General features: G+C 36.9%; 1 protein-coding gene across 5 annotated transcripts in view; it reads left to right on the top strand.

Moving 5' to 3' along the window:
- The window catches only part of NLGN4X (neuroligin 4 X-linked), a 181334-nt gene that overhangs the window by 17375 nt on the left and 143747 nt on the right, over window positions 1–20212 (top strand). For 3 of the 5 annotated variants that reach the window (XM_057419489.1, XM_057419488.1, XM_057419485.1), the window contains exon 2: window positions 16498–16581. The gene's annotated coding sequence lies outside the window, so the exon portion shown is untranslated. Of the gene's footprint in view, window positions 1–1455; window positions 1476–12374; window positions 12447–16497; window positions 16582–20212 lie in introns of those variants that run through there. The other 2 variants (XM_057419487.1, XM_057419486.1) reach the window with 2 other exon arrangements.

Here is a 20212-nt window from a genome sequence, read left to right as displayed (position 1 = left end):
AGGTATTCCAAAATACAAAATTTAGCCACAGGCGTTAACAACACATACAGTGATTGCTGTTGTATCTTGGTGCTCTTCCCAGAAATGCCACATTCAGAAAGGAATGATGTTGCAATATCAGATGGCTGAATTCTTTAGAAGCTGAGGTGCCACATAGGGAGTACAGAGTTATCCATGATGATCTTGGCTTTTGTAATGGCAAACAACAATGCCCACAGAATTCTTGAGCTGAATACCAAGTGATTCAGTCTTCTGAACTAATCCCATCAGTGTCTTTTTTTTTTCAATCACATCTTTAAGCCTAGCTGCAGTTTTCTTTCCTGAAAAAGCTATGCACTGAAGAAATGCATGTTTATTAATAGTCCAAGTAACTACTTCAGATCATGAGATCAGATGCCCAGTGGCTGAATGTCTCCAATTAATTATTCTTAGAGGTTGGCTGACGCAAACAGAAGCAGATAAGAAATTGTGACTCTGTAGATTCTGTACTGTTCAATAAGAATTGGGGAAAAACCCAGCAACAACAAAATCATTTTACCATGTGGCTTAGTTATTAATGGTTGATGAAAGATCTTTGCAGGGTTTCTCATTGTGAACTGTATATGTGTTCATTAAGGCTGTGTTTGCAAAAATTTTGCCAGATACCTACTGGAGCAACAGAAATACAGGTTCAGAACTGCTGTTGGTAAGTTCACTTGCTGTATTAGCATTAAAATCCAAAGCTAGTCGTTGCTTAATTGAGCTCATATGGAAAAAATAATTGGTAATTTATTAAACTTAGTCCTACCCGACATGGTTGGGGGCACAAATCTTATCAAAGAGGCATCCCTGCTTTGTGAAAGTGAGAGGAGCCAGCCCATCAATTTACCTGCAGAATGGGATCATGGTCTCACCCTCTGCTATGGAGAAATACAAATACCAAATTCATACTTTTGAGAGAAGTGGAGATGAGACTGTAGTCAAATTACCTGCTGCTGCCATCATAGGTGGTGTGCGTAGGTGCTGCTTTCTCACTTTGGTGTATTTTTATATATGAATGAGGAATAACAAGAGTTTCTGCTTGAGGGCTGTGGAACTTGTGCAAGTCCAGAACAGAACATGAAACATTAGCATCATTCCTCCTCTTCCACCCTACAGAGGCACCATTAAGGGCCATCTCACCTCCATCTGTTTACCTAATCACTTCTAATAGCAGCCAATTACCCCTCTCAGGGTGTTGCACACACCTTGTTAATACCTTCACCACATATCTCACAGCCTCAGGCCTTATTCCTATATTAAACTTAATATTTGCTGCTCTTTCAGTCTAGACAGTATCAGATACTGACCAGATGATCTGCCTGTTAGGATCCTTAAAAGTATGTGCAGATGATGGGTACGATTTTTCTAAAGTTTTAAGGAAAGACCTTGCTTGAGCTCCATGTGGGATGGTTCGTCTTGCATATCACGGAGGTCTGCTTTCAAACTGTAGACAGGTGCATGCAAACTAATTATTCTAGGCTCCCATTGTAATTTTGGAAATAGGTAAGAGCTTAGGGATGCAGTTTACTTTTTTAAGGTCTTCTTTAGAATGAGATTAAACACTCATGATTGATGTTTGTAAGTAATAAGGTGAAACCTGATCAATGAACATAGATGTAATCTTGGTCAGTTGAAATTGTTTCACAGACTACATACTGTTTGTTGGCTCTCCTGTTCTAAGGCCTTGCTTGAGACATCTGTGTTATTTCTGGAGAAAAGGTCACTTACCATTGCCCTTTATCATTATTTCTGTTAAAAGTTACAGGTCTCTTTCTAACATAAAAGATTGCTCTTTTCATGGCAGTATAGTTCTTACGGATGAAATAGAGTATTTTATATGCCAGTCTAGTTATCTATGAGTACATTCTGTGTGAGACATTATGTTGGGAAAAAAAAAAAAAAGATCTGTGGTGTTCAACAGTGTTTTCAATTATTCTGAATTTAAAAGGAGTGAAAAAACACTCTCATGGGAGGCATAGCATATATTGGAAATAATTATAATGAATGTTTTACTGTTGATAAGGTTTAAAGACTCTGACTGACATCTCTTATTGCTTTGCGAGTTTTGCTAAGCAGAAAACAGTGGACACGGTTGAATTTTGTTGTGGTGGCAAAGTGTAATATAGAAGAACACTTACCTCTAGAGGACTAAGTTCACAATATAGACACTGAAAATGTCATATGCATTTCAGAAGGAAAATGTCCAAGTAAGTTGCCTGCCTAAACTCAAGACATAAAATGTAGACTTCCAAAAGCAGCAATGTAAACTGCAGTTTCCATTATTAGCCAATCCTGACCATTCTAAACCCCAGGCTTTCCTATGGCATTATGAGTTAATTGGAATATGAAAACTTGGAAGCAGAAGACTTAGCTTCATTATTGATAGTAATGGTTGAGCATGTTATATAACTCTAATTAATTTCAAATACTTCTATTTAAAAATTTTGCCAAAGGGTACCAATAGAGAGAATAATATACTGGTTGTTATAGCACAGCTCTCTCAGTTCGGCAGCAGCAGTTAATATTTCTCACATGGAAAGGGCTGAAGGAATAGACAATGTTTGGAATTTTTTAATTGGCACTCATATAAAAAAATATATTCCAAATAAAACAAGTTCTAATAAAAAGTGCCTATGCATATGTGTATGTATTCCTCAGATCTTTTAAATGCTTGAATTTTTTCATTGCCAAGCAGAAGATTGCATCATGTATCCACTTGATAATCTTGAATGGCTTTTATGAATAGCTCTTTTTTTTTTTTAACTAGTAATTTCAAAAAAATAAAAGATGAATGATAAGTCAAATTCTTTAACAAAAAAAAAAGAAAAAAGAAAAAAATGACCATCTGTAGTAGTTATTTACTGTGAACATCTGTCTCTTGAATACCAGATAGGGAGGTTTGTTTTCATGTCACACAGTCAGATTCTTGAGTGAAGCAGTAACATTTCTTTGTGCATAGATAATGAACAGCAGCAATTTCTGTTTGCATGTTTGGAAGTGATTACATACTATAGTCTGAAATACAATAATCTCAAGAGAATATGATCTGTGTTTTCTATAGGTCTGTTGTTTTTTCCTAGTATCTCAAGTTCAGTTTCAACTTCTGAAAAATATGAGTTAAGAAAAAAACAGGTTTTCCCTGTGATAATTCAAAGTTAAGAGCTCTGTTCAGCAAAACCAAGGTTTTGCCATGATATCCTATTGTTTCCTGAGATTTAATAATTGCATTATTGACTAAAACCAGCTGATTACTACAGCAGAGGCATTTACCACTTGCCCATCTATGAGTTGCAATTGCATCAAGTTAATCGAAAAAAGAATAAAAAATAACTGCAAACGGCAATGCTTTTATGTGTTTGCAATTTAGATTCTGTATTAGTGGAAGATCAGGCTTATTTGTAAAAACTTTTAAATGGTTACTTGCATGCAGAATATCTTTGTTAGCATGGCTACCTACAGTGAGAAAATTTTCCACAAATAGGCAAATTACTTTGTGAAAAATAACATACAAAACATTTGGAGTTTGCAGTGTTCAAGGCAGACCAGGGTTTTATTGCTGCTGTGTTCTAACACCAGAGGGTTTGTTTGAGGTATTAGTTTTCCAAGGCTTTTGAAAATCAGGCCACTTAGCTGCCTGGTGTGAGCTTACACGTTTATCATTATCCTCTATATTAATGTTGACTGCACATGTATGTTTCTGGAGTCTATGTCCTCAAAGCAGTACTTCTACAAATATTTTTCAGCCTGATGCAATGAGTAACTCCATGTTACTTGAAGGGCTGGATTCGGTACAGGTATCTGCATAGTGACATGGCAGTGCTGTTCAGCCCTTCAGAAGCACCCACCTCTGGGTGCTTTTCTATGGCAGAAAGTCCTCTGATACTCAGCTTCTTAGATCTGAACTGTTGTCTTCATGCAGCACCCTGATGTAGTACGTGGTATACCATTTTGATCAGTGTTAGCTTTGTTTCTTTATATAACTCAGGGTGTATCATCTGTGCTTACATCTTTTAGAAGTAAAATTTGTGTTGTAGTTTGCAAAATGGCAGAAGCCTTGCTTTTGTGCGAGAGAGCTCTATAATATTTTTCTCTTTAATGCCATACTTGAGACTTTGTGACAGGTATTGCTGTCACTACCATGCTCTCAGGTGTGATTTATAATTTTCCAGTAGCAGCTACCACTGAGTATCGTTACCTATATGTCCTGTCAGAATTTCTTCCCAAAATTGTGTGTCCAGTAGGCTGCAGCCAAGTATAAGACAACAAACACAAGACATGGGTACGTGGAACAACTTGTGCAGTCTACTGATCTCATGAGAACTTTTACTGACTTCAGAGCTCTGCTCAAGGGAGCTGTAGCCTTTCTCTGATTTTGGGGAACTAAAATACTAAAAGGCTAAAATATTCATAACTCATTCACTCCTGAATATATCTGTTCTTCCAAATAACAGCAGGGCAGAGAAAAGCAATTGGCTTCTCAACCAGACAAGTGGAAAGAGAGTAGAGATATTGGACTCATGACAATCATAACTTTTTGTTATGACCTGTAATCAACAGCATATGATGAAAACTATTGCTATTGCAGGCAGGAGATCTAAAAATGACTGACAGCCTTGAGCAAGCAAGGTCTAGCTGAAAACAAAGTTCTAAATACAGAACAATGACTTTATACATAGCCCTACAGAGCAAGAAATCTTTTTATTTCTCACTCTGTTGCAAGACAAGAGAGGATTTATTAGACTTCTGGGAAGCTTTGAAATCTTCAGCAAATATTCCAAGACACTGGAAACACTTTAGGCAACTTTGTTCATGTAATGGAGTTTAAGTAAATCGGCTAATATATTGATTTACTGTCCTGGGGAAATTTAAGGGCTTTTATTATTACTGTGTTTGTTATTAGATTGTTCAATTAATTATTCTAGACTGGTGCTCATTTTGGAAAATTCTAAATTTGATAGATTCAGTTATTACATGGAGTGATTGATTAGCTGAAGATTGAGATAATCCAGTGCCAGGGATTCATGCTTCTCTTGTGTGTGTTCCAGGAAACTATCATCACTTTTAACCTTTATCTAACATTTTCCAGATGGTTCATCCAACACAATAAATTATAACAAATGATTAAGTTATGATTAAGAAATTTAACTTTGTGCATTTGACTTAATTCTAAGTAAAAAGATTAAACAAAATGCATTTATTTCACAAATACAATTTAATATGTCCAACTTACCAAAAGGATTTAGTGCCACATTGTTACTTGCTCATATATGGTTTAAGGAGCCACAAGTCAAGTGCAAGGAAGGTGCATAGAGTTTTCAACTGAATTCTTGCCTCAGTGGTTACTTGTTTAAGATTTGCTTAAGGAACTTGTGAATCAGTTTGCTACAGTAAGCATATATAAGTGGATACACGCAAGTATAGATAGGGAGATACTAGTTTTAAGAGAAGGTGATATTCAAAATGGGGAGGGAGGTGAAAGGAAAGCTGTTAGACCATTGCAAATATTCAGAAAGTTGATAGGTATATACTAAACCTTTTATTTATTTATTTATTTATTTTCCTCTAGCATACCCTACAAATTAAGATGAGGTGAGAGAAATAATTAAAATAATTTGCACTGCAGAAGATGTATAGCAAATAGCAATAAAGAGTTGAATGATTATATGCTTTGTTATTCATGTTACATTAGTCTGTAAGAATAATTCAGATGAAAATGGTAAAATGCTCAGATAGTATAAGTTACTTATTTCAAGTTGGTTAAGAAAAACACAAATTCTTCCAGTTTGTGTATCCAGGATGTTAAGTTAAAAAAAACAGGTAATTTAATTTCGAATTATATCCTTTAGTAATATAAATCATTAGAGAATCAAGATTGCTTTGGTAAATTCAGATCAACTTTTGAATTCAAAACTTTTTTCTGTGGTCTTCACAGAATCTTGTAAGTTATAGAAAAATCAAACCAAAGACCGAGCATAGCCTGTTGCCGTAAGCTTAACTTTGTTCAGCCAGCAGTAATCTGATAGCGAAGTGAGAGGTTGGACTGCAGGTGCCAAGTCCCAGTTTTAGAGGGAACCTAGTATAGTTTTCTGTCCCAATAAATCCATCTTACCTCCTTTCTCTGCCTCATTTGCTTCTTGAGTTCAAGCAATAGGGTTGGTCATGAGGTTACTGTCAAGACAGGATTCCTTCTCTTTTAATTTCCTCATTCACACCCAGTGTAACAGTAATGATGGTAGCAGCTGCCATCATTGCTGTTATGTCACATTTTGGCTGTAAAAAAGGATACACATTTTAAAATACTTGCTTTTTTATGTACTGTGATTTTGGTAAACTGCCAAAACTTTTCCTGAAAACAGATAGTGAAGAAGGGAAAACTGATAGTTTCAAGTACAGCCCAAATAAGTCAGAATGGAATTTAATTAGGAGAAATGTTTCCAGTGAAAGACTTTTCTCCTCATTGAATTTGAGGGAAGATAAATGGGAACCTTAGATACAAATTCTCCATAATTTTCCGTTGTTGCTCATTGTTAACAAATGAAATTCTGGCTGTATTTAGACTACAGGCTGGAATAGGATTTGGAACAGGTGGAGCAGAGTGGGCTGTTGACAGGTTGAGCCATTATGTGGAACTGCTCTGTAGTCCCCTTTACTCCTTTCTTCCTGATTTCTCTTTCTTACAGTTGCTTTATCTGTTGTAAGGAAAGATCACATAAAAATATATAGAAATTGTGGTTTTACCAGGATACCTTGTGATGTAGACAGCTGTTGGAATGAGCCTTAGTGGAAGGCAGTAGAAACAGAGCTATTAAGTTGAAGACTTAGAGAAAAGCTCTCATAACAGTCATGTGAAACATGGTCTTGTGGGTTTCAAATGTGCTTGTGTTTGCTCACAAGGCTATAGTAGCCAGATATAGACATCCCATTTCATGTCTCTGTGTTCTTTGAGTGAGTCTTGTAGTGTTGAAAGAAGATGGAGCTGTTTCTTTCCCTTTGTTCTGACTGTGACTTTCCATTGGTAAGCAGGTGATTCTGTATGAAGACTCAAGTGAGAGAGTTAAAATACAACCCCTGGACATAAAAAACCATTTCAGTTCCAGTTCTTGTCTTGAATCAGGCTTTTTCTCAGTTTTGCCTGAAGATGATCACTTGAGATGTGGGAGATTATAGTTCAAGCCGGTCTTCAGTGGCTAATACCAAATGATGCTGCTCCATAAGGAGAAATAATGATATGAGTAATTGATAAAGCGATTCGCTGTCATGAATTAGACGTAACCAAACACTGAACATCTGCTATAGCCTTTGAAACACAAATCTGGCTTCTTTGAGTCAGGAAGGACTCATTTTGATGGCATACTCTTTCTTTAAAATGGTACATATATTTACAGATCACAGAAGCACAAAATGACTGACTAATTGAGATTGGAAGGGACCACTGGAGATCATCTTGTCCAACCCCTCTGCTCAAGCAGGTACACCTACAGCTGGTTGTCCAGAACTATGTCCAGACAATGTTTAAATATCTTGAAGGAGGGAGACGCTCCAACCTCTCAGAGCAGCCTGTGCCAGTACTTGGTCACCTGCACAGTAAAAAAGTGGTTTCTGATGTTCAGAGGGAACCTTGTGTGTTTCAGTTTGTGCCCACTGCCTCTGGTCCTGTTACTGGCATCACTGAAAAGAGCTTGGCTCCATCTTCTTTGCACCCTCCCTTCAGATAATTGTAAATATGAATCAGATTCCCCAGAGCCTTTGCTCATCCAGCCCAGGCAGCATCAGCTTCTCTACGTGAATCTTATGGGAAACTGTGTGGAATGCCTTACTGAAGTCCAGGTGGACAATATCTACTGCTCTCCCCTTATCTACCAAGCCAGTTTTTCATTGCAGTTTATAAAGCTGATAAAGCATGACTCTCTTGGTAACTCCATGCTGACTGCTACTGTTGACTGCCTTGTCCTCCATATGCCTGGAAATGGATTCTGGATTAGTTGTTTCATCAGCTAAAGTTTTGAATTAAGAAAAAAATCTCTAGATAAATCAATACTTGAATGCTTTTAGCCGCTGGTTTTTAAAGACTGCTAAGATGATTCTTTGATATCAAGCTGTTGTACTCTGAGTTTTTTGCTCTCTACTACCCAACCCCCTCACAAGTTATTTTTTGTGTTAATCTTGTTCATTCCTCTTCACCAATCATTCTGAGTAATGAGGCTGCAAAAGCACATTCCTTGCAGTTTAAATTGTATGGAGTTTAGTCCACGGGTATATGTAGGATGTGATTATGTCTGCTCCTCACTTGTGATGATAATCTCTACACAGGTTAAAAACTACTTGGAAGAAATAAAGAAGTAAATCATTAAATACCTTTTGGAAGGAGATAAAATGGCAAGATAAAAGAAAGGGAATTATGTCTAAATGGTCTGAGGTAAATGAAAGGGAATTATGTCTAAATGGTCTGAGGCTATGGTCCAGTGATGACCACCTCTACCACCTCTATATATTCATTGCGGTTTGAGACATTTATTTTCACCTGATGATTTAATGCAAAATGCAGAGAGGTGGAACCAGTAACCTCATTGATCCTTCTTTACATAATGCTTTACTAGGATGAAAGCTGTTCTTATTTTGTTTTTGATTGCTTAATTTTAAGACAAGTTCTTGTGTTAAAATTTCAGTTAGGTTATCTCGAAATTTCACAAAGTTTGTAAGGAGAATTAATGGCACTTCTTTTACTAACAGATAGGGGAAAAAATGATGAGCTTCTGGATGCAGAAGACCATCTCTTAAGGGGCTGAAACTAAAGCAGCAGACTTTACACTGAACGCTTGCTAGCAACAAATGTTCTGAGCATTGCCTCCTAAGGAAATGTAGATACAATGCCTTTCATAACATAATTAATCTATCATTTAGACAATTTGAGACGCAGCACCTGTATAGCAGGTATAGGTGCTAAGTAGGTGGCTCAGTCATGTAAAAAATGTGAATATAGGCTATAACAAAAAATGAGAGCTTCTCCAGACAAGAGGTGTAGAGACAATAGTAAGATTAATGTCTCTGTGGAGTCCAATTTTGAATACTCTTTGTAACTAAGGAATTTAGTGCGTAGGTTTACCTAGGAGGTTTTAGCTAGTCTGGATGGAGAAACAGGAAAGGGTAATAGAGGAATGTTAAAAAAAAATCAATTATAACTCGTTGTTTCCATTCTTGACTGATTATGTGAGTTCATTCTGCTGCAGATTTTGGTGTGCGTGGTTTTTTTGTGTGTTTGCTTTTAATCCACACAGCTTTCATTAAGGTGTCTGTGGAAAAAAAATTATCATGGACTTACATGGTGTGGATTTTGGTAATTCTGTTATGGGTGGGAAGACAGCTGCTGCAAGAAGGATGTGCTTCTCATTTGTCTCATTATGGGATTGGTTAAAGTTGGATGTTTTTCCTGTGTGAACAGTTCACTTGAAGTTCTGAATTTGGTAATGTGTCATGGCATCACAGGGGCCGGGAGCATTAGAGTCTCCTCATGGAGGGCAGCAGAGCAGGGCCTGGCAGCCAGGTCCTATCCCACTCTAGCCACTATCAGGGTAGCTGGGGGCACCGGGGCAGCCCCAGCCCAGGGCATTGGGTACCTCCTTGGGGATGGAGAGATGAGTTGAGACATGGGCTCAGTAGTGCAGGGCTGTGGGGAGCTGGAGACCAGCCCTGATGGGGTGTCACTGGGACAGGGGCTGATGGTCCTGGGTAGCTGACATGGGGTCCTAGGCAGGGTAGGGGAGCCCTGAAGGGACTGGGTGGGGACAGTCAGGGCTGGTGGTGCCCTTGGGGACATGCTAGGCTGCAAGGTTTCCTATGAATATTTGTTTTGGAGATGCAATATGGGTGGGTTGCCATCTGTGACTTGGTTTACTAATGTTTTAATTTCATTCTGGAGAGCTGGGGGAACACTGTGAAGGTGAAAATGAGTAAGAGTTGAGTTTTCAAGAGAAGAAAGTCTCTTAACTTGTGGCGATGTTGCTGTCAGTTGGGGCCCTCTGCCTTGATTCCCTGGAAACTTCTGAGTTATATCAGCACTGACCTGGAATACCCTCCCTGCACGTGTAGTATCCACCAGAAAGATATTTAGATAGTACAGGAATGGAAAATTATGTAGCTAGATAGTCAAACACCTAGATGCAGACAGATTTTGATGAGCTGATTTCAATTTGATTGCTGAGATAGCAATTTCACACTGCATTTTTGGAGAGGCGATATGTGAAAAACAGCTCAGTGGCTTATATTTTGGCAGTGTATTAACCAACAATGACAGTATCTGGTGCATGATTTGTGTAAAGTAAATGTAGGAACTTTTTCACTTATGACATGTTTTTCATGTATGAATTTTCATTCAGTGTTCAGTCATTCCAGTCTTTCTGGCTATGAAAATTTTTTTTCCTGAATTACCTAGGCTCTTAAAAAAAAAAATCATATGGGAGAAAGGCAAATATGTTTTTCAGAGGTTGCTCATTCACAGGGAGGCATTTTTGATTTCATCAAAGATAAATGCTTTACTGGTAATGACTTGGAGGTGACACTGATAGTCAACATTGCCTTGAGCATAGCAAGAGCTTCGCTGTAATAGCTGTTTAAGTGCCCTTTGGTACATTTTTTTGCTGTTAGTTTCAGAAACAAGTAAATAATATTAGAAGGCCCAGGGAGACTTAACTGTGTACTTGAAGTGAGGATTGAATAGATGATCTGAACTTCATGCCACTGCGTGGATTATTCTGTCTTCCATTCTTCTGATTCCCTATCTACAGTCTTTGAATGCTGTACCTTGGCAGGCTTGAGGGTAATTATGTGGAGCTCTTGCTGTTCCTAACTGATCTTTAATTTCAGTATGTCTCAGCATGGTCTTGAAGCTGTCTTTGGATTCTGTTCCTTTGACTTTGTCCTTAATCTTTTTTTTTTTTTAATCTCAGATTGTTCTTTTCCCATCCCCTTTCTGCTGTCTTTCTCCTTTAGCTGTATCTTGTCCTCCTTTTCATCCTCCTCCTTAATCTCAGGCTTGGCCTTTCTCTTATCCCTGACTTGAGAATCAACCTTTTCTTTGAAACCGGGTCAGCATTCTCTCCTCTTCTCTTTGACCTTAGATTTAGCCTTTCTTATGTACTTCATTTTTACTATGTCATATTCTACATGGTTTGTTGGCATTGTTACTTACTGGCCTGAAGTTCCTTGAGGGGATTTGTCATTCCGTTTACCCTTCAGAATTTCTTAACATGGCAAATCACTCACTTCTGCATTATCAGCATTTCTCTTGTGTGTGTTGCTGTTTCGAGCTCAGACTTCATGAGTTTAATTCTTCCTGACTTCTCATAACAGTTTGCAATTTCTTCAGAAGGTTTCTTTTGTTGTGCTGTGGTTGAAACTGAGTCTAACCCTTTTGTTTTCAGTCTGGGTTTTTTTGTTTGTTTGTATTTTTTTAAATTTTTTTCTTTTTTTTTTGGCATTTTTTTTGTTGGGGTTGTTTGAGGTTTTTTTTTTTTGAGGGGGGATTTTGGATTTGTTTGTGTAATTTTTCGTTTTGTTTTTCCCCCTCAGCAATTTTTTTTTTTTTTTATTTCTGGAGCTTTTCAGATTTCTGACTTACAGCATTAATTATTAGGTTTGTTTGGAATCTTGCTGTACTCATATTGTAATCCTTTCATCCTTTAGATTTCCATTTTTTGGTGTTACAAAAATAAATTTTCTAATGAAATGTGTATTATATGCTATTCAAAAATTTACCATCATTCATCTGAAGATAAAATTTTTATCTGCTGCATCACACATGATACCTTTGTTTTGACAAGTACTTCACAGTGGTTCTTATGTGGACCACATAAGAAACTCACTTGTGTTTTGCCAGTCCTGTTAGCAAAGATTCGTATCTAAATACTGTCCAAGGCAAGAAGATTTTCCAGATGTTAGTAAAAATAGGGACTCCTTCAGATTCACATCACTTGATCCTAGCTGCCATCATGCATTACAGCTTCATTCCTCTTCCTTGGTTTGCCTCCTGTGGAGATGGCCTCAGCCTTTCTGTTTCTGTGTTATCATTCTTCTGCTTCTGCAGTTGTATGTTTGGTAGAAGCCTGTTTTCTCTGAAGAGCAGTCTCTGGTTGTCATTTGTGTTGGGATGTTCTGACTACTTTCTCCACTCATCTCTGGGCCCTGCTCACAGTTTTTCCTGACCTTGCAGACCTTGCCAGAGTCATACATTCTTATTCGTTCTTTTTCTTGTAGTTTCTTTGTGAAGCCACCCACCTGTTCTCTTGGATATTTTAGTTAATTGTGGCTGAGAACACAGTGCCTCACCTCTGACTTCAGAAGAGTGTCAGTCTCTTTTTCCTCATTTCTCTGAGTATGCTACCACAAATGGATCCTTATGGGACAGGGAGGAATCAAGACCAAAGGTAGAAGTAGGTTCATAGGTTTACCTATTTAAAGCAGAAAGAAATGAGCAGGAAATCTTGAGGAGACTATGTCAGAGGGAGAAAGAATCAACACAAGGAATAACACTTGGAAAATATACATTTAGAGGGAGTGTGTGGATGAGAGGTTTTCTGTCTTCTGGTGTGCTGTTTTTGATTAAAGTTGAAAAATGTGTCTTCAAAATGGGAGATTTTTCATGTTGGTGAATTCCCTACCTGTAGGCAAAGAAAGAGTTACTGTACATTTATCAGAGAAGTTACATTTTACTGCCTTTGCTTGTTTGATACTTACTTACATTTGCTTTATGTAAAGAAGGTAAGATACCACCACTCATTTCTTAGCTATTTGTAAGTCAACATAACCTCAGTTGGTATATGTGAAGAGTGGGTTGTTTGATTTCTTACTTAAAACCCACAGTATTTGTCTCATGGAGATGTATAAGCCTTCTACAGTTTGGGATGCCTATTTTTTTTCCCACTAAATGCAAAGGAAGCCTGAGGTCAGGTTTAGTTAGTTAGTTTTCAAATACCTAAATTAAGGAGAAAGTTGATTTCATTTGTGCATCTGTGATACTCCTCTAGTTGGGCTTTGTCCATTTCCTGCTGTGGGATCTACCTGTAGCTGGCTTTTGTCTTCTTAAGGTGCGCCTCCTCCCAAACTGTCCAGGCAATTAAGTTGAAATAGCATCATCTCCTTATCTGATGTTCTGCCTTCTGGGCTATTGATGCTGAGAGAGCATCATAAAACTGCCCAAATACATTTATCCGCTGTTTAATGAGTGATTTTCTATTTATAGTTCAAAAGTTTTGAAAATTTTTTTGCTACTGAACATGTTGCTGAGTATGAAATTCTTGAATTTAGCATTGGGGAGGGCTTATTAGTAAAATGTTCCGAAGAAAGAACTTGATATGAAACTGAATCAGTGGGGAAAAGAATATAAACACTGTAAAAGATGAAGATTTAAAGATGCTAAGTTTGCATTTAAAAGGGCACGTTTTCTCAGAGAGACTTAATGAACCTGTCTGCCTAAATTGAAGTTAATTAAAATAACCCAGTCATTGTGATGAATAAAATTGAGCATCAAAGAATAAACAAATATTTTCAGCCTATATCTGGGTATTGACAAGAGCTGTCAGAGGCGATAGTTGGAAAGAGTAGGTCATCAAGTTCGAAACAAAACATCTATGAGACAGATCTTATTTCTCAGGTAAAGACTAAGATAAGTGTGTCCGTATTAGTTGCTTGTTGTTTTATCACCCATAAATTAAGAGACTGTTGTGGTAATTCTGTGAAATGAGTCAATTGAGTAAGCTTAAACTGAGTAACTTAGAACTAGGATCATCATAACACTGTAAGATTCAAATTACATATGAGCCTGGACTGGTGAGAAAATATGTTTTAAGCTTCAGGGAAATATGCTTAGAAGGACTGCCAGATTCCCTTAATATTTTAATAATACTTTACAATTATGAGGAAATTGGTTGTCATTTATATGGAGATAAAATGACATAATATATATGTAGGCAACATCTATATTTTGTCTTAGAATTTGACTGTTAGTCTTTTAACATGTGTGCCTTCCTGATACAAGGGAGTGCTGTATTTGCAGTTGTTTTTTTTTTGTTGTTGTTTTTTTCTTCAGAGGATAACTGACTATTACAGAGAGAAAGTCTAAACACAACGTGGAAATGTAGAAGACAGTGTGGTTTACTAGAATATTTAGAGTCTAAACTATAATCTAGTCATCCATAAATAAAATCAGTTTGGAAAGGATAATTGGAACATCCATATGACAAACCAAAGGTGAAAGGGATAAATAGATATGTGAAAAGATAAACTTGGAAAACACAGTTCACAAATAGCACTTTCTTAATTAATTTTTATGCTTTAAAGGTGGATACTATTTTGGTGCTGTGGAGAGACAGTATATGCAATCCCCATCTTTATCAGTAAAGCCAAGATGAGTCTTATTCTGTTCCTGTAGCAAGAATTAAGTTATAAAGGCTACCGAAATAAAGGAGTGCAAGTTTAAAATAACAGAAGAGAAGCTGTATTAGCCTTAGTGGATTTTCACTGTCCAGCCATTCCTTAAATCCTTCCTTATTTCTTATATCCTAGGTTTAATCACTGTTGGAGAATGGGAATGGCTGTCAAAGTCTACATGAGCAGTGAAATCTCCAGTAAAAGTGCCACTGTCATGTGGAGAGATTTAAGACATTATTGTAGCTTGGAGTAAAGATTGCCCTACACTTAAACATCTGATTCCTCAACGGGTGTGTATGAAAAGTTGTAGTGTTGCCAGGCTTCCCCTGCAGCAAGTGTCCAGATGGACACTCTCACAGTTTATCTGGAGTGTTTCACACATTCCTTATTCATAAGGAATTTTGCTTTGCTTCCATATTCCTGAACTTGTTTGTTTAAGACATGCATTCAGATACGCATTTCCTGGTATTTATTTCCAGTTTATAATCACAGACTTTACACAGAATTGAGGACTGTGCAGTTGTTGGGATGAATTGCACTTACAGGTAGTGGTTTTGCCCTAGTGAGTAAAAACATTAATGAGAAAGTCATTCATTGTGATTAAAATTTCAGAATCTGCCAGTAGCAAGTATGTTACACCATTATAGTAAACAATTTTATATTGATTTTGGTCAAAATCAAAGGCTAAAATCTGATGATTTTTCTTTAAATAGTATGAGAAAAGTTTCTGAAATATAATACGGAAACCCACTGCCATGCTTCTTAGGATTCTTATTGCTAAAACCTGGTTAATTTCTTAATATACAGGATACATGAATGCACAGAGAGAATGTGTTTGTATGCATGTGTATGTATAGATACATTGTTTGTGATGATAGTCCATACTTCATCTGTTACCTGGAAGTCATGTCTGTTCCTGCTGATGAGTAAGGTGCTGATGGACCCTGAAAGCCATATAAGTTTGTGGAACATGCTTGCCAATTTATTGCAGAAGTGTTTCTATAGTGTTAATAGGCACTATGCTGTGACCAAATGCATTGTGTGATTTTTCAGAAGTTGAGGTTGCTTGACATATTAGCAAGCTAATAGGAATACTTGACTGCCTCACCCTTGCTCCTGTAATTATTTTTGAAATGGTATTTTGCACACAAAGTGCTTCTTTGTGATGATTAATTTATTGAAAATAAGACTAAATTATACGAAGTGCCTTGGTACTTTAAGAGAGATACAGAAACAAACACACAGTCTGTGCATGAATTCCCCTGCAAAATGTGTGTAGCTATGAATGCAGTAAAATCAACTCTGCAGGCCTTTGAGGGAAGAGAAGTATTTCAGCTAATACAGTCTTGGAACCTAAGCAAATTACCTGAAATAACTTTCTTAACAATATTAAGGTTTGAGTTTTAAGTTGCAGTGTCTCAAGACAGTTCTGACAGTAGAGACTATTGGTAAATACTGCTATTCAGCCTATCTAAATAGTCTATCTAAAATGGATAGAAGATTGGCAAATAGCCTATCATTGAAATGTCATTTGAAGAATTGACTACAGTTTTGAATTACCCATAAGAAAGAAAAAATAATAGTCAAATGGCTTTAAAAATGGAATATTTATATTTTCATATATTTGAATTCATGTATTTTATATTTGAATATTTGTAATACATGTTTACATAAATATTTAAAACCCAAGGATTTGCAGTGGGGTTTTTTTTTTCTTCTTTTAAGTGCTTGCTTTAGGTCCCATCCCCCTCCCGTCCCCCTCCTGTCCCCAAATGTATATTTTTGTGGTATATAGCTATAAGAGAATTCTGGTTTTGTAGTAGTGATCAATCTGCAAACTAAAAATATTGCTAATATTTTTTTTATGACAGAAGTCAGTGCAATATGATCAATGTATTTATTCTCTGGGTATCAGTGTTATGATTTACTTTTTTTATTCTTGAAAAACAGCATTACAGCTGATTAATAAGTCACTTTTTTCACCATGTGTGACTTACAAGCATGCCTTTTTTCCCATTCATTTACTGAAGAGCACTATGTATTTTTTCCTAACAGGAAAAACTTCTGCTGTAAGTAAAATGACATCATGCTGCCTCTTATGGGAGAATTCTGAAGCCTTCTCAAAAATACAACACAGTGGTAAGTACTTGCACTATGTTCAGAGCAATTCTGTCTGCTGTAAAAATTAATATTAAAGAAATGAGAACAAGTCTCTGCTGCTGTTGTTCTTAAATGTTTGAAATACATCTTTGCAATATATACTTCCAGTTAAAATGCCTGTTTAGCATATGTTTATATAATGAGACATGGAATACAATCCTTGCTGAACATTAGTGCTTTTTACGTGTTTATTCATGATAAGCATGAATTGTTATTATTTCTCAGCTCTGTAAATACTGATATGAATCAGTTTGTAGTTAAATGACATGGGATTAAACCCGGCTATTGTGACACTGCTTCTCCGTAAGGCTTGGGGTTTCCAGGCTGCACTGCATCAGATAGAGCTGATGGTCTTTCAGTTTGCAAAAATATGTGACAAGGCTTTAGTTTAGAAATCTATGTATAGAATATATCCCATTTATAAAACAGATTAATGTAATTGCCATTCTTTCATACTGTGCCTGACACATTGATTAATGAAAAGGGAAAGACATGTAGAAATGACTAGAAAAGTTTTGCTGTTGCATAGTTCTTCCTTCTCACTCTATATGATCTATGAACTTTGAAGCAGATGTGACTTGTTCTGTAACCATTGTGCTAGATGCAGTATAATTACATTTCAATTCAGTGTAATCATTGAGTCCTAAATTCAAGGAGAAGGAATAGTAATATATGATAATAAAGTTTTGAATAAGCAATAATTTGAAGTATGACAGGTTAGTTATGAGATCTGAGGGTACCATTATGCGAAGTGTAAAAATCAGAGAGAATAACAGCTTTGAAAACTCCTGTGACTTTTACATCACTGAACCATGTTTATTCCAATTTGTAGCAATTTAAATGTAATTGAATAAAACCCGCTTTATAAACAGGATCCTGTTTAACAGTTTAGCATCCATGCTGATCCATTATCATAGCTGAGCTCTTATGAGTTACTATAGTGAATAGTACACATAATGCATGAATGCACCTAAGCTATAGCTATGTACTCTCTTCAGAAAACTCATGATACTTTTTTTCAGGAAAAAGAGTAATTGATATGAAGTAAACAAGGCTGATATAAAGTATACAAAGCTGAAATCAAAGTTAAAATAATCACTTAATTACTTTGGAACTAATAATTTGTGTTAGATTTACATTGTCTTGCACTAGAATTAGCCACAGCCATGTCCCAAGAAGGGAAAGTCTTATTTCAAGATCTATCACAGCACACTGAGATAAAATACAGTTCTGGGGAGGGGTGTGAAGGGTAAACTGAGTGATGGTGTGATTTTAGTTTTCACTGTTTTCTCAGCATTTTGTTTGTTCTTCATAATGCACTGAGGGAGATTCAGGGAGAAGGAGAAGAAAGGGAAGCAAACAACATTAAACCAGAGAAGTGTGGTAGAGTATATTGATGTCTGTCTTTTAATTCCTGCTGCAAGTTCATGGACATCAGAAGCCAGCTGTGCCTTTTGAAAATCTTCTTGTTCCTGTGAAGTGATAATTGGACTATATGTTAAAAAAGCAGAAGACTAGAAAATGAAGTTGTAAGTCTTGAGACAAATTTATTTCAGCTTCTCTGCTGGTTACTTTTCTGAAGTATATGTAAGCCACAAATACACACGTTCCACTGCCAGCTGGAAGGTACTCAAAAATACATGAACAGAAATATGGCAATATTTGTGAAGATATTTGCTATTTTGTCTAGAACAAGGTTATATTCCTATGAAAAGTTTTTCAGGAGACAGATCAGAATAGATCTGAAGGCTTTCAGGAAAATACACAACCCAAGCCAAATATGTGGACAACAGGAATGCATTTGGGTGAATGGAAGAACCGTGAGAGTGTGTATAATTACCAACATTGGTTCAAATAGGTACAGTTGGTTCAGATAGATAGAATAGCTTGGGCAGATTTTGCTATATTGTGCTCTTGTATTTAAGAGAGATATCGAAAGAAATCCCCACACATTGATCACTTTTACTTTTTTTCTTGCTGTCATTCTTATCCACACCTGCAGCTAAAATTCTTCAACATCCACTAATGTTTTCTCTGAAGAGAAAACTGCAATTTATAGAGTATGCAAAAAGTGCTTGCTGGCAATACACAATATAGTAACAGTAATGAAAAATAAACAAATGGCCCATGCTTTGTTCTCAGATTTTCATCTTGCATCACAGGTGTAAGCTAGTTTAAATGGTGAGATTTCATTCTAAAATCCCAACCTGACAGCTGAGTGGTCAGATGGAGCCCTGTGGTAGTCTGTGAGGTGCTATTTAGCTTCTTTGATGTAGCCACATACTGTCAGATTCTTGATCTTGTTCTCAGACTCTAATCAGGCCTTCTGTCTTGTATCATTTATGATAAAAAATGTGAGGGAATAAAAAAGCCTTCATATTAGAAAGCAAGAATAAATCGTTGCAGCTCTAGTCTTGGGAGTTTTAGGAAACAGATCAGCTCTTAATTCTCTGAAGAAATCAGGGCACAATATAACTCATATTCTTTGAGCTGTCAGCTCTTCTCAGCCTACTTTTCAGCTCTTGGGATTCAGTGTTGTAGATCAGAGTCTTTGCTTTGCCTCCTGTTGTCAGGGTTTATGACTGCAAATGGAAGTGGAGTCAGCTGAGCAGTGCAACCTCTGGTTAAGCAATGCCTTCAGCTCTTATTTCTAGATTTCTTTTTGGCTTCTCACTGTGTTTTACACTCTTAGATGAAAAAAAAAAAAAATACTCCCCACATTTTTTCTGTCTTGGTGAAGCATTAGCATAATTTTAGCATGGGATTCCGTCAATTAAATGGACACCTCATGTCCGCTGCCTGTCCTTACTGAAGAGCTTGTATCTTTCCGATCCAACACTCCAGTCATAGGAGCCATCCCTCCATGTCTCCATGATGCCAGTAAGATCATAGCCCAGAAGGCATATGCATGTCTCTAACTCCTTTTGTTCATTTCCCATCCTATGTGCATTTGCGTAGAGGCATTTAAGTTGGCCCCTGATGAAGCCATTACTGGCTGGAGTGGCTGGAATTCATTTGTGCTGCTGCTCAGGTGTGCTTCTGCTGACCTGTGACCCCTCTCCAGGCTCTGGGCATCTCCTGCTGGCACCAGCATCAGACTAGTAGGAGTGGGATGGATTGAGGTTCCTCTCCCCCAGTAACAATTGCAGAAATACCACTGATTTTTAGGAAATTAATCTGAAGATTATATTACATGAAGCATTCTAGAACAGTAATGAAAAACTGTCAAAATTGTGTAATTTGAACATTCTTCAAACTGGATGGTTAACAGAAGTTCACTGAATCATAACATCGTGAGCAAGCAAGTGAAAGTGAAATAGGAAATAATCACACTGTTTTGCATGGGGAGGTCGTCTGATTGATTAGAGGTGTTTTTTGAAGTTGAGTCATGTTCAGTTCAAAGAAGTGGAGTGCAAATTTTACTACTCTGCAATGCTTGAACTTGAAAATGTTTTATCACTGTGACTCATAATTCAAATCTACAGTACTGAACAATAATAGCAGGGTCATACTAGTTTCTACAGGGAACTTTAAAAAAAAAAAGTTCAAAAATCAGTGTTATTTTATCCAAGAAAAACAATGAATACTAGTTGTATTGTAAATGAAATCG

Source organism: Pezoporus wallicus, unplaced genomic scaffold, assembly GCF_028554395.1.
Source record: "Pezoporus wallicus isolate ANWC-B61680 ecotype Strahan unplaced genomic scaffold, APGP_CSIRO_Pwel_v1 contig_5767, whole genome shotgun sequence".
Classification (NCBI taxonomy): domain Eukaryota; kingdom Metazoa; phylum Chordata; class Aves; order Psittaciformes; family Psittacidae; genus Pezoporus; species Pezoporus wallicus.
The sequence above is the reverse complement of the archived record's forward strand: the minus strand, read 5'-3'. Positions and strand labels throughout refer to the sequence as shown.